The 13,819-nt window shown below is 41.0% G+C and overlaps 1 protein-coding gene across 2 annotated transcripts in view; it reads left to right on the top strand.

Moving 5' to 3' along the window:
* ANKFN1 (ankyrin repeat and fibronectin type III domain containing 1) overlaps window positions 1–13,819 on the top strand; it is a 463,794-nt gene that overhangs the window by 21,185 nt on the left and 428,790 nt on the right. The gene's annotated exons all lie outside the window — the stretch shown is intronic.

Genomic DNA, 13,819 nt, shown 5'->3' with positions numbered 1-13,819 from the left:
TTTTAGGCAAAGCATGTTTGTGCACAGATGGAGAAAAGAAGAATTAATGAATCAGGTAATGGAGAAAATTCCTATGCCATCAGCCTCCAAAGATGTTTGTTGATGCCTGGAGGATCCTTATTTGTTCTCCTGTCAGGGAGTCTCTCCAGGCTCCTGGAGTCCCTGGGTGGTGCAAACGGTTAACACACTCAGCTGCTAACCAAAAGGTTGGACATTCGACTCCACTCAGAGGTACCTGGAAAGAAAGGCCTGGCAATCTGTTTTGAAAAATCAGCCATTGAAAACCTACGGAGCACGGTTTCACTCTGACAAACATGGGATCACCATGATTAGGAATTCACTCGATGTCCACTGGTTCTCCAGGCTTCCACACCACCCCCTAAATCCCAGACTTCACAGAACAAAGTCTGGTGTTAGTTTCAGAACAGGCAATCTTCCCCTCTCCCTCCCAGTGTCCTCACTCAATTCTCAGATTTTTGCTTTCGCAGGAGTTTATAGTCTACAGTCTTGTAATCACCACCCAGTATACTGGGAGGTTACAAACACAGAGTGCTCACTCAAAAGCACAGTCCTCATATGTCACCCCAGTGCATGAGGAGAGTCTAAGTGGAAAGCCATAGAGAGAGTGGGCGTGTGTTTTCACTTTGCTCACAGAGAGTAAGGCCTACCTCTTCCTTCATGGTAGGCGTGCTCAGTGATTAGCAGAGGAAATGCTCTGTCTTGACATCTAATGAAAAGAAGGGATTTTTTTTTTTTGGCATTTTTTTCTTTCCTTTTTTTTTTGTATTGTGTTTTAACTAAAGTTGACAGCTTAAGCGAGTTTCTCATACAAAAATTTATACACACATTGTTATGTGACCCTAGTTGCTATCCCTATACTGTGACAGCACACTTCCTCCTTTCCACCCTGGATTTCCGGTGTCCATTCAACCAGCTCCTATCCAAAAAGGGAGATGACAGAACATGTTTGCTTTGTGATTTTTCTCAAGAACCTAGAGTGGGTGAATGTCTTTCAACTGAAGGAACTTTTGGTTATCAAGAGAGTCACCCCAAAGCCAATCTAAGATAGCCCTTAGCCTTGGAGAGGGTTGGATGGGCTTAAATTCTTTCACCTACATCCCTCTCATGGAGTCCCGGGAGTTCTGTCTTGGAAGAATTTTCTGGTGACCATCCCTTAGCTCCCTGGTGGCACAGTGGTTAAGTGCTAACCTAAAGGTTGGCGGTTTGAACTCATCAGTTGCTCCACGAGAGAAAGATGTGGCAGTCTGCTTCTGTAAAGATTTACAGGCTTGGAAAACCTATGGAGCAGTTCTACTCTATCCTACAGGGTCTCTATGAGTCAGGATCGACTAGATAGCAATGGGTTTATCCTTTAGCCCACCGGGACCTTCAAGGAGATCATAAGACTTGACATCTCTCTACATCATTGGAGAACTGGCTGTGTGTATCAATGTTTACACTGGGCAATATTTCCCAAGGTAGTAATAGAGGCTCTGAGAAGTCCTGTAGTAAAGAAACCTCTGTCACTTTACTTAATCTAGGGATTCTCTTATATATCTGATCACAGAACCCTTTTACCATAATACCTATTAATAACTCACGGAAGCAGGTTAGGTATAAACATGTAAACTCTTGAAACTGCTTAGAAGGGATGCCCTCTACTTATTGATGGTTTTGGATAGATTGTTTAAAGCATAACTATTGGTCATATATTTGGGATAAAAACTAAACCTGCCTTAGTGGTCTGTCTGAATTATTTTTAGATCTGTGTAAGTATGTGTGCATGTGTTTATATATATTACATAGAAATATGCATTTTAACTGTGAGGTTAGAAGAAGAGGGGGAAAAAAAAGGAAGGAATATTCCTTTTTTGTGAAAGAGCAACCAGTGACCTTTGGGACAGGAAAAGACTATAAATTTTAAGGCATGATCACCACCTCTCTTACTGGTTCTCTACATCAGCATCTTGTGGCTCCCTGTAATGGTGAAAACACTTGGACCCCTGTTTTCACCAAAGCCCAGACAATTAAAGATGACACCCGTTCTCATCAACTCCCAGGATTCCATTTCCTCAACCCAGAGCCCAGTCCCTCCCCTCAGCCTCAATCCATCACCCAAAACACTTTATAGAAGTCATTGACACCCATCAGTTATCATCATTTGTAGTCTTTTGGATGATGAATTAAATAACTCAGAGAACAGTGTTCTTTTTCAAAGCTGTGATTTAATTTTCATTTTCCAAGCATGTTTGAAATCTTCTAAAGAAAAGTCTTAACAACCTACTCTGTAAAAAAACTACACATATATATGTACATTTTATATATAAATATGTACATAAATTATTGAAAAGTGAGGAGGTTCTTTTTTAAAAAAATTTAATGAAATATAAGGTGGTTTTCTGAAATAGAATTTGCCCATGTGTTTTTTTTTTTTTAATTGTCACATATAGGGTGATTTTAAAGTAAATAAGAGCACAAGGTTCATATTATTTTAAATGTATATTGTATTTGTCTTCTCAACGCTGTGGTTTTTAGGTCTGTGAATAGCATCATAGTATGGAGCCAGCCTATTAAGCAGCCTGTTTGGGTAAGGAAACTCTTAGACCAACACAATGTTGTATTGCCCACTGTGTCCTTCCAATATGGTTAGAATTCCACAACCTAAATGATCATTTGTTGAACAAATTCATGCTTTTATTAGTCAAAATACAGAGAAAACAGAGCCTCCCTGTTTCAAGATATTTGCTAATGCATGGTTAATTATCACATATAGCTTACTATAATTCATTTTACAGGGGAGACCTCCTGCAGGTAACATACTAGCAGTTTATGAACCAAAATAACCTCACTATAGATTAGAGCTGTTTCAGGGCTGGTCAGACAGTTGGTGCTTCTAGACCTTCTCACATCACATTGCTAATTCGAACAAGGCTTTATTTTTATATTTGTCAGCAGCAAGACTGTGGGATGGTTGTTAAACTTCTCCCAGGCCTAATTAGAGCAGCAATGCTCGCATTCATAATGAAGCTCGTGTCTTGCTCGGGAGGCAGCAGCGAGCGTGGCTGTTACAGTAGCTTCCTGGCTGGCTCTCGCTGGCAGTTTTAAGGTAGCTAGTGGCTGCAATATTAAGTGACTGTTGAAATTCATTGACTCCACCACGGCTAATGTGTCTAGATGACAACAAGTTTACACGGTTCTTTTATAGTTACAGCAAATGGGTCCATTTAAATATTTATTGGGTGATTATGGTGATGTGAAATGGGGGGAAAAAAAAAAGCAAAGTACAATATCACCAAGGAGGGCTGTTTTTAACAGTTTACTTGGGGCCGGGATTATAGTATCACTCAAAATTGCTGCATCTTTTCCTTATAAATATTTATACTAGATCAGGCGTTATGAATGCTAATTTATTTGCATTTTGTTTCTTTATTGACTTCTCCTTGGGCAGAGGTTAGCTGTGCAAGGTTGTGCAGGCTTGCTGGGCTGGAGGATATTTCAATCAACCAACCGAGTGGTATTTTGATTAGCCGGGGGAAAGTTCATTTTGCTGAAACTGAAGAGTCCTTTTTGCTCTTGGACATGAAGCCTGCAAGAGGGTTTAGGCAGCTGGGGTTCTGCCCTGGCCTGGAGTTGATGTGCATGCTGGCAAGCAGTTTTGCCTCCAAAAGGCTGCTTTTCTGTGTAGTAACGTGTCAAACTTCCTTGGGTTGAATCGAGGTTGGCTGATCTAGGTGTTTGTCAGACTTCTAACTCAGATTGTTTTGTTTTGTTTTTCCTTATCCTGTGAGCCACTTAAAGGACTCTACATTTTTGCAAAAGCAAAAAGGCACCTATCTTGAATTAAATGGTGTGTCTGAGACAACGAGAGGAGAGGTTAAAATGAATCCAGCTCTGTTTTGTAAAGGTTAAGTCTACATGATACCAAAGAACTCAAGGTGCCTGGGGAAAATGGTAGGAAAATAGCAGACAGATAAAGGGCAGATGGAAGTTTTCACTTTGCAATTGCCGATATTGATCGCCTAGGTAGCTAGAGCCTAAGATAGTGATTCCCAATATTTTCACCGTCTATAAAAAAAAAAAAAAATAATGCTGTTTAGGAGTCTCTGGGTGGTGCAGATGGTTAACCCGTTTGGCTGCTAACTGAAAGGTTGGAGGTTCCAGTGCAACCAGAGGTGCCTCGAAACAAAGCCCTGGCGATCCACTTCCCCAAAATCAGCCATTGAAACCCCTCTGCGCCCTGTCCTACTCTGACGCACGGGGGTTGTCATAAGTCGAGATTGACTTGATGACAATTTTTTTTTTTTAATAATGCTACTTATTATTTTGTTCCCTGTGTCTTGAAATGAACTGCATCTCTACAGCCTTGGCATTGCAGGAAGCTTTAGAAGTAGTTCTTAAAAATAACTTGACAGTACATTTAGGATGCCCTGGATGTCAAAGGACTGCCCCAAAACAAGTTTGCATAGAGCACATAAGGCCACTGAGTCAGAAGTCTCTGAAGCTGCCATAGTCGATTCACTTGGAAAAAACAAAATGCCTCAGTGACCTCTGACTCTCCTGTGTGCCTCTGTTTACATACTGCACTAGGCCCTCATCAGAACTGGCCTTATGACAGTGGACTCCAGTCATGGACCTGTTCCAAAAACATTAATTACCAAAGAATCTACAATTACCTCATTATCTGATCAATAGTATGTCCCTCTAGGACAGTGTTGTACCAAGAGCTCACCGCCGTGGTGGTTGTGCAAATTTAAATGCGTATCACAAGAAATTCAAGATTGTATTGGAATCCCACTATTTAAAAAAATGCTATAGTGAATCTGTGGTCACACAAACACTCTTATGATGCAAATAACTCTTAGATGTACAAATGAGCATTCCAACTTCAAGTTTCCACTTATACGGACAGTCAAGATTAAAAATGTAACTATAGGATCCTTTTTGATACACGGGATTCATGGCTTCCTTTTACCACCCACAGTTGCAACTATTGACAAATGATCCATGATATGTGGCTTGTCATTCCTTTTTAGTTTGACTCTTCTGAGATGTGTAGATGGTGTGCAGAGGCTGATCACTCAGCACAAACAAAAACTCGCATCTCAGCCCAGTTTTGTTGTTTAATAACAAAAATTTTGTTTGTATGTAAACATACAGACACACAGATATCAAAATACAGATAATAGGTATCATTTAATCTTCTCAACTTAAAATAAGGAAGCATTTACTTTCCCCATTTGATAAATGTTGCTTTTAGGTGCTGTTGAGCTGGCTCCCGACTCATGGTGACCCCATGCACAATGGGATAGGTTGCTGCCCAATCGGGCACCATTCCCATGATTGGTGTGGATCAGATTATTGTGATCCGTAAGATTTTCACTGGCTGATTTTCGGAAGTAGGTTGCCAGGCCTTCCTTCCTAGCCTTTCTTAGTCTAGAAGCTCTGCTGAAACCTGTACAGCATCACGTTATTGTTGTTGTTGTTAGGTGCCGTCAAGCCGGTTCTGACTCATAGCGACCCTATAGGACAGAGTAGAACTGCCCCGTAGGTTTTCTAAGGAGCGACTGGTGGATTTGAACTGTTGACCTTTTGGTTAGCAGCCTTGATCTTAACTACTACACCACCAGGGCTCCAACACAGTAACACAAAAGTCCCCACTGACAGACAGGTGGTGGCTGTACTTGAGGTGCACTGGCAGAGAATCGAACCTGGGTCTCCCATATGGGAGGTGTGAATTCTACCACTCAACCACCAATGCCTTTTTTTTTTCATAAGTGAGGAAACATGACATTATAGCAACTGTGGGATTCTTCACTCACTATTTTTCAAGGAGATGATTATTTTATAAAGCAAGCCCCCTGTCTGTGTGGTGTTCCTAAAATGAGAACCCATCAGTATACCGCAGGTGGAGCAGGTTATTGGGGAGGGTCATCACGATGCTAATTCAGAGTTGTTCCCTCTAAAATCACTGTGTTGGTGCAAGGATGAGGCACACAATACCAAAAAAACAAAAACCAAACTCATTGCTGTCAATTCTGACTCATCATGACCTTGTAGGGCAGAGTAGAACTGTCCCACAAGATTTCCAAGGCTTGTTAGTCTTTATGGAAGCAGACTGCCACAACTTCCTCCCACAGAGCAGCTTGGTGGGTTTGAACCCCTGACCTTTTGGTTAGCAGCCAAGCACTTAGCCACTGCGCCACCAGGGCTCCTAAGGCACACGATAGGGAAGTAAATTCTGTTTACACATGAGAGACCATTTGCAAAGAGTTATTTAGGCTTACCTTTCTAGATATCAGCACAGGAAAGTCAACCCTACATTACATATGCTAGGGAAAGTAGATAAAGAAAATATTGGCTCATTTGTGACACTGTCATTAAGTCTGTGCACCCTTGACTTGGCTGGTTAATTTATTTTGTGTGAAAAAATAACAAACGGCCTTTCTCCAAGTACACTGGCTTATAGATTTTTACATGGTGAAAGACAATTACTGAGTGTCTTAACTCGCGTGTGTGCTGTGACCCCCAAAATGAACTCACCCCACATTTAAATTAAAATCAACTTCACCACGGGTGACTTCAAACAAAAGCAGTAAGACCCTGGATGACTTTTTTCCTCATGCATTTCCCTTTGTTCTGGTCTACTGAAAAAAAAAGACAGCCTTAAAAATGAAATAGTAAAGCATACTCATTCTCAGGCCTAATGCTATTTGGGGTATGTGTATGTGTGTGTACATATCTGCGTGTCCTCACATGTATACCCAGATTTCAGGCCCTGGTGGCTCAGTGGTTAAGAGCTCAGCTGCTAACCAAAAGGTCAACAGTTTGAATCTACCAGCTGCTCCTTGGGAACCTGATGGGGCAGTTCTACTCTGTCCTACAGGGTTGCTATGAGTTGGAATCAACTCAAAGGGGACGGGTTTGGTTTCTTTCTTTCTTTCTTTCTTTCTCTCTTTCTCTCTCTCTCTTTCTTTCTCTCTCTCTCTTTCTCTCTCTCTCTTTCTCTCTCTCTCTTCCTCCCTCCCTCCCTCCCTCTCTCTCTCTCTCTCTCTCCCTCCCTCCCTCCCTCCCTCTCTCTCTCTCTTTCTTTCTTTATGGTACTACATAGCATACAGGGTCGCTATGAGTCAGAATGGCAAGGGTTTTTTTTTTTTTCTTTATGTGTTCCAATGTCATGTATCTGAGGCTGTACCCATGAATGTTCTTTTCCTCTTGACACTCAAGCCTTGTCAACATGGGCCATCGTTGAATCTGTAATCCTGGACGTTGTTGTCGTTAGATGCCATCCAGTCAGTTCCAACTCACAGCAACCCTACATACAACAGAACAAAACACTGCCCGGTCTTGCGCCATCCTCGCAGTCATTGTTATGCTTAATCCCATTGTTGCAGCCACTGTATAAATCCATCTCATTGAGGGTCTTCCTCTTTTTCACTGACCCTATACTTTATCAAGCTTGATGTCCTCCTCCAGGGACTGATCTCTCTTGACAACATGTCCAAAGTATGTGAGCTGTAGTCTTGCCATCCTTGCTTCTAAGGAGCTTTCTTGTTGTACTCCTAAGACAGTTTGTTCATTCTTTTAGCAGACCCTTCTCCAGCACCACAATTCAAAAGCATCAATTCTTCTTCGGTCTTCCTTATTCATCGTCCAGCTTAAGAGGCAATTGAAAACACCATGGCTTGGGTCAGGCACACCTTAGTCTTCAAGACAACATCTTTGTTTTTCAACACTTTAAAGAGATCTTTTGCAGCAGATTTGCCCAATGCAATGTGTCTTTTGATTTCTTGACTGATACTTCCATGGTGTTGGTTGTGGATCCAAGTAAAATGAAATCCTCGACAGCAGCTTCAATCTTTTCTCCATTTATCATGATGTTGCTTATTGGTCCAGTTGTGAGGATTTTTGTTTTCTTTACGTTGAGGTGTAATCCATACTGAAGGGTGTGATCTTTGATCTTCATCAGTAAGTGCTTCAAGTCCTCTTCATTTTCAGCAAGCAAGGCTGTGTCATCTGCATAATGCCGGTTGTTAATGAGTCTTCCTCTAATCCTGATGCCCCATTCTTCTTCATATAGTCCAGCTTCACGGATTGTTTGTTCACCAAACACACTGAACAGGTATGGTGAAAGGATATAACCAAGGCACACATTTCCTGACTTTAAACCACTCAGTATCCCCTTGTTCTGTTCGAATGACTGCCTCTTGATCTATGTACAGGTTTCTCATGAGCACAATTATGTGTTCTGGAATTTTTATTCTTTGCAATGTTATCCATAATTTGTTATGATTCACACAGTCGAATGCCTTTGCATAGTCAATAAAACACAGGTAAACATCTTTCTGGTATTCTCTGTTTTAAGCCAGGATCCATCTGACGTTAGCAATGATATCCTTGGTTCCATGTCCTCTTCTGAACCTGGCTTGAATTTCTGGCAGTTCCCTATCAGTATGCTACTGCAGCCACTTTTGAATGATCTTCAGCAAAATTTTTGTTGTGTGTGATATTAATGATATTGTTCAATAATTTCCACATTCAGTGGGATCACCTTTCTTGGGAACAGGCATAAATATGGATTTCTTCCAGTCAGTTTGTTAAAACATCTCAATTAGTATTCTGTCAATTCCTGGAGCCTTGTTTTTCACCAATGCCTTCAATGCAACATGGATTTCTTCCTTTACTACCGTTGGTTCCTGATCATATGCTACCTCCTGAAATTGTTGAATAGCACCCAGTTCTTTTTGGTATAAAAAAAAAATAGTGACTGTATATTCCTTCCATCTTCTTTTGATGCTTCCTGAGTCATTTAATGTTTTCGCCGTAGAATCCTTCAACATCGCACCTCGAGGCTTGAATTTTTTCTTCAGTTCTTTCAGCCTGAGAAACGCTGCGTGTGTTCTTCCCATTAGGTTTTCCACCTCCAGGTCTTTGCACATGTCATTATAATATTTTACTTTGTCTTCTAGAGCTGCCCTTTGAAATCTTCTGTTCAACTCTTTTACTTCATCATTTCTTCCTTTTGCTTTAGCTACTCGATGTTCAAGAGCAAGTTTCAGAGTCTCTTCCGACATCCATTTTGGTCTTTTCTTTCTTTCCTGTTTTTTTAATGACTTCTTGCTTTCTTCACATATGATGTCCTTGATGTCATCCCACAACTCGTCTGGTCTTTGGTCATCAGCGTTCAATGCATAAAATCTGTTCTTGAGATGGTCTCTAAATTCAGGTGGGATATACTCAAGGTCTTACTTCGGCTCTCATCGACTTATTCTCATTTTCTTCTGTTTCAACTTGAGCTTGCATATGAGCAATTGATAGTCTGTTCTGCAGTTGTCCCCTGGCCTTGTTCTGACTGATGAGATTGACCTTTTCCATTGTCTGTTCCCACAGATGTAGTCAATCTGATTCCTATGTATTCCACCTGGGGAGGTTGATGTGTATAGTCACCATTTATGTTGGTGAAAAAAAGGTATTCACAATGAAGAAGTTGTTGGTCTTGCAAAATTCTATCATGTGATCTCCAGCATCATTTCTATCGCCAAGGTCATATTTTCCAACTATGGAGCCTTCTTTGTTTCCAACTTTCACATTCCAATCACCAGTAATTATCAATGCACCCTGGTTGCATGTTCGATCAATTTCAGACTGCAGAGGTTGGTGAAAATCTTCAATTTCTTCATCTTTGGCCTTAGTAGTTGGTATGTAAATTTGAACAATAATCGTATTAACTGGTCTTCCTTGTAGGCATATGGATATTATCCTATCAGTGACGGCATTGTACTTCAGGATAGATCTTGAAATGTTCTTCTTGAGTGCAGCGCCATTCCTCTTCAAGTTGTCATTCCCAGCATAGTAGACCAGATCATTGTCAGTTTGTCGTACCGTGGGGGTTTGCTTGTTGCTGTGATTCTGGAAGCTATGCGACTGGTATTCAAATACCAGCAGGATCACACATGGCAGACAGGTTTCAGCTGAGCTTCCAGACTGAGACAGACTAGGAAGAAGGACCTGGTAGTCTACTTTTGAAAAGATTTAGCCAGTGAAAACCTTATGAATAGCAGTGGAACATTGTTTGTTATAGTGCTGGAAGATGAGGTACTCAAAAGACGACTGGGGAAGAGGTGCCTCCTCAAAGCAGGGTCGACCTTAATGTCGTCGAGGGAGTCAAGGTTTCAGGACATTCATTTGCTGATATGGCATGACTCAAAATGAGAACAGCTGCAAACATCCATTAATAATCGGACTTGAAATGTACAAAGTATGAATCTAGGAAAATCGGAAGTTGTCAAAAATGAAAAGGAATGCATAAGCATTGATATCTTAGGCATTAGTGAGCTGAAATGGCTAATATTGTCCCTTTTGAATTGGACAATCAACCCTGGCCTGGCTCTACAATAAAATAATTGTAGGTAGGAAATCAATTAATTAAATAATGATGGTAAAGCTGTACAGAGCTATAAGCTGAGAGGATATTAGGTTATATTTTAAGCTTTTTTATAGGCTAGAATAAAATATCCTAGTATAAAGAAATGGCAATTCCTCCTACTTCCATCTCAGTCAATTATTATATAAGCTATGTCTTACATGTGGATCGGTTTTATTGTTTTGTCTTCAGATGTCTTATCCTGTGGCATTCTTAGGGTAAAGCTGTGAGTTCGAAGGTGAGTAGGGGTGCTCTCCTTCTGAAGAGTGTATCCTCCTGCCATCTTTCATTGGGGAAGAGGTGAAATCTCAGGCCAGAAAGCAGCACCTGGAAGGCCAGGGATTATGGTTATCCCCATTTCACAGAAGGGGGAATTTCTCAGACAGGGTGAATGACCTGCTCAATCTCATACAGCCAGGTTGGCTACAAAGATCACAGAGTCTAGGATTGATGATTTTTCATTTTATCCTTTTTATGGGGCCTCTAAGACACCAAGCTGGCTTTACAACGCAATGATAATTAACTAAATGATATTACTGGTGTAGCACTAGGCAGTCTGGGGGCCATTCTACTCTGTCCTATGGAATTGGTATGAGTCAGAATTGACTCGATGGCACACAACAACAACAACAACACGCAGTTTTGTAAAGTATATTTGTATATATGTATGTGTATATATAAATATGGACATAGATAAGGATATGGAAATGGATATAGATATCTGACCTTCACAACAGCCCAGTGAAAAAAGGGACCCTTTTCATCTGCCCCATTTAATAGATTATAAAATTGAGTTTCAGACTTCAAAAGGCTCATCCAAATCACACAATGGTGGAGGTTGGATTAGAACTCAGCTCTCTGGATTTCTTGTCTGCTGTTCTTCCTACAACATCATGATGCCTATCATGTTGCTGTTGTTAGTTGCCATTGAGTTGATCCCCGACTCCTGGGTACCCCATGTACAACAGAACAAAATGCTGCCTGGTCCTGTGCCATTCCCCATGATCTGTTGTAGATCAGGCCACGTGCCTTTGTACCCTTCCAAGATCTCAGTATTACCTTATTGAGAAGCCAGGTGAATATTCTCAAATACCTAGATTATTTTTTAAAGAAAGTGAACAAAAAGGAAATTAACCTGTTTCAGTGAGCAAGGCTTGAAAACAATTGTTCCCTGCAGCCCGGAAATGCTTTCTTGTTTTTGAGTCTGAGTAGTGATTCACATTGATTAGGAAAACTTTCTGACCTTCAGAATCTATTTTGTGTTTCTCTTTCTCTGAGGTTATTGACTAAGAGTTCTATTTGCTCTATATTCAATCTTCAGTGGCTGCTTAAAAAGAAGGAAAAAGTTTAAGAATCACCTCAATTATATCCTGGTTTATTAGAGAATGAACATAATAGAAAGTAGAAAAAATAATTTAGGAAGAAAACAGATAGGAAAATATGTTGAAGTTGTGAATGAAAATAGATGTCAAAAATTATATGACTGGCAAAGAATAGGGGAAAACTCCACAAACAGATTCTTGTGTGGACACTTTCATTAAAAGGCACCATCTTACACCCTAAGAATCATAAAAGAGATTCATAGGAACCATCACAGGAGAAAATTGTGTTGCCACTATCAGGAGAAATGACCTCTTGGATGGAGATTGAGCTGTGTCATTCAGAGGCCTCTGTAAATGGACACCAGACAAGGCACCACAAAAAAGCCAAGCCAAACCCAGTGCCATCGAGTCAATTCCGACTCATAGTGACCCTATAGGACAGAGTAGAACTGCCCCATAGAGTTTCCAAGGAGCGCCTGGCAGATTTGAACTGCCGACCCTTAACCACTATGCCACCAGGGTTTCCAAGGGATCACAGTAGACGGTTTATAGCACTATGCCAATTAAGAGCCCTGGACCCCATCATTCACTGATCTCTTCTGCTGGCTCCCATGGAAATGAATAATGGAATGAGTCTCCTGAGGCTTTAAAGCTCTAGATGGAAAATGGTCAAGGGACACTCGAAACACTGGTCGTGTTTTCCTGTCTTCTTCCAGCTGAAGGTCATGTCTTAGGAAAAGAAAGGAGGCTAAGGGAAGTGAACAGCTGAAGATGACATTGAAGAGAATATGTTAGTTTCCTGGACTGTAGCCTGTGATACCAGAACAAAGGGTTCTGGCTAGAACCTGGGTACACTTCATAGAGGCCGGGAAAATGTATTTGGCAGACAATTTAGACCTGGCCAAGAGAGTGGAAATAGGATTTTTGTCAGAGAGGGAAGAAAAACAAGAATCCAAATAAACAACAAAACTGGGTTATATGAGAGATGCTACATGTGACACACCAAGAAGCAGCAGAGTGAGGATAGTATTTCTTAGATGATAACAAAGACATTTATCTACCTATAGAGTGGAGGGGACAAACTGTTGAACTTGAGATGTTAAGATGTTGTTGATGCTCGCTGCCATCAAGTCGGCCCCCGACTCATGGTGATCCCATGCACAAGGAAGTGAAATGCTGCCGAGAACGTTGTGATCCACAGGGTTTTCATGTAGATCACCAGGCCTTTCTCTCTAGTCCATTTGAGTTTGGAAGCTCTGCTGAAATACGTTCAGCTTCAGAGCAACATGCAAGCTTCCACTGACAGACGGGCAGTGACTGTGTTTGAGGTCCATTTGTTGGGAATCAAACTTCTGTCTTCTGCATAGAAGGCAGGAATTCTACCACTGAATTGCCACCAATTGCCCAAAATTTGTCAAAGATGCTAAGATTGATATATGCAATCTCTTAGTTATTTCTTTTCTTGAATAGTGAAGTCTAAGTCAGGAGTATACAATAAATGAACCTTTGGAGAAAAGGCAAAAGAAAAATATTAACTCCATCCAAGGAAACACATTTAAATGCCAGATCCTTGTGACCGAATTCTTGCACTGAGAAAGCCACCAAAGATAAGAATCCAGTTGCTCTAGGAGAGTGGGGTCACACTTGGTAAAAATCCAGACGCTCTTGCCTGGGATCCAGTACAACTGTGCCCACAATGGAAATCAGACCTGTTAGTCACATCTACTTTGTGCTAGGGTTGGGAATACACAGAAGAAGCAGACACAGTCCCTGCCCTTCAGGAGGTTTCAATCTGCTAGGGAAGAGAGATGTGACAAGAAAATATTGAAAATCCAGCAGGCTAGATGTATTTGTAGATACAACGGAGGTATAAATACAAATCCCAGGAGGCTGAGAAGAAAGTGAGTAATCCAGCAGATGTGACCCCCCACCTCCATCCCTCAACCTTAGATACAGACAGTGGAGAGACTTGTGGTTGAACAAAAATAATGTGTTCTCTTAGGGGACTTGGTTCTATAAGACACATTTCTTTAAAAGTGTAGGTTTTAAGCAGGATCAATTTCTGCACTACTGAAGA

The sequence above is a fragment of the Elephas maximus genome, chromosome 19 (genome assembly GCF_024166365.1).
Source record: "Elephas maximus indicus isolate mEleMax1 chromosome 19, mEleMax1 primary haplotype, whole genome shotgun sequence".
NCBI lineage: Eukaryota > Metazoa > Chordata > Mammalia > Proboscidea > Elephantidae > Elephas > Elephas maximus.
This window is presented reverse-complemented; position numbering and strand designations above follow the sequence as displayed.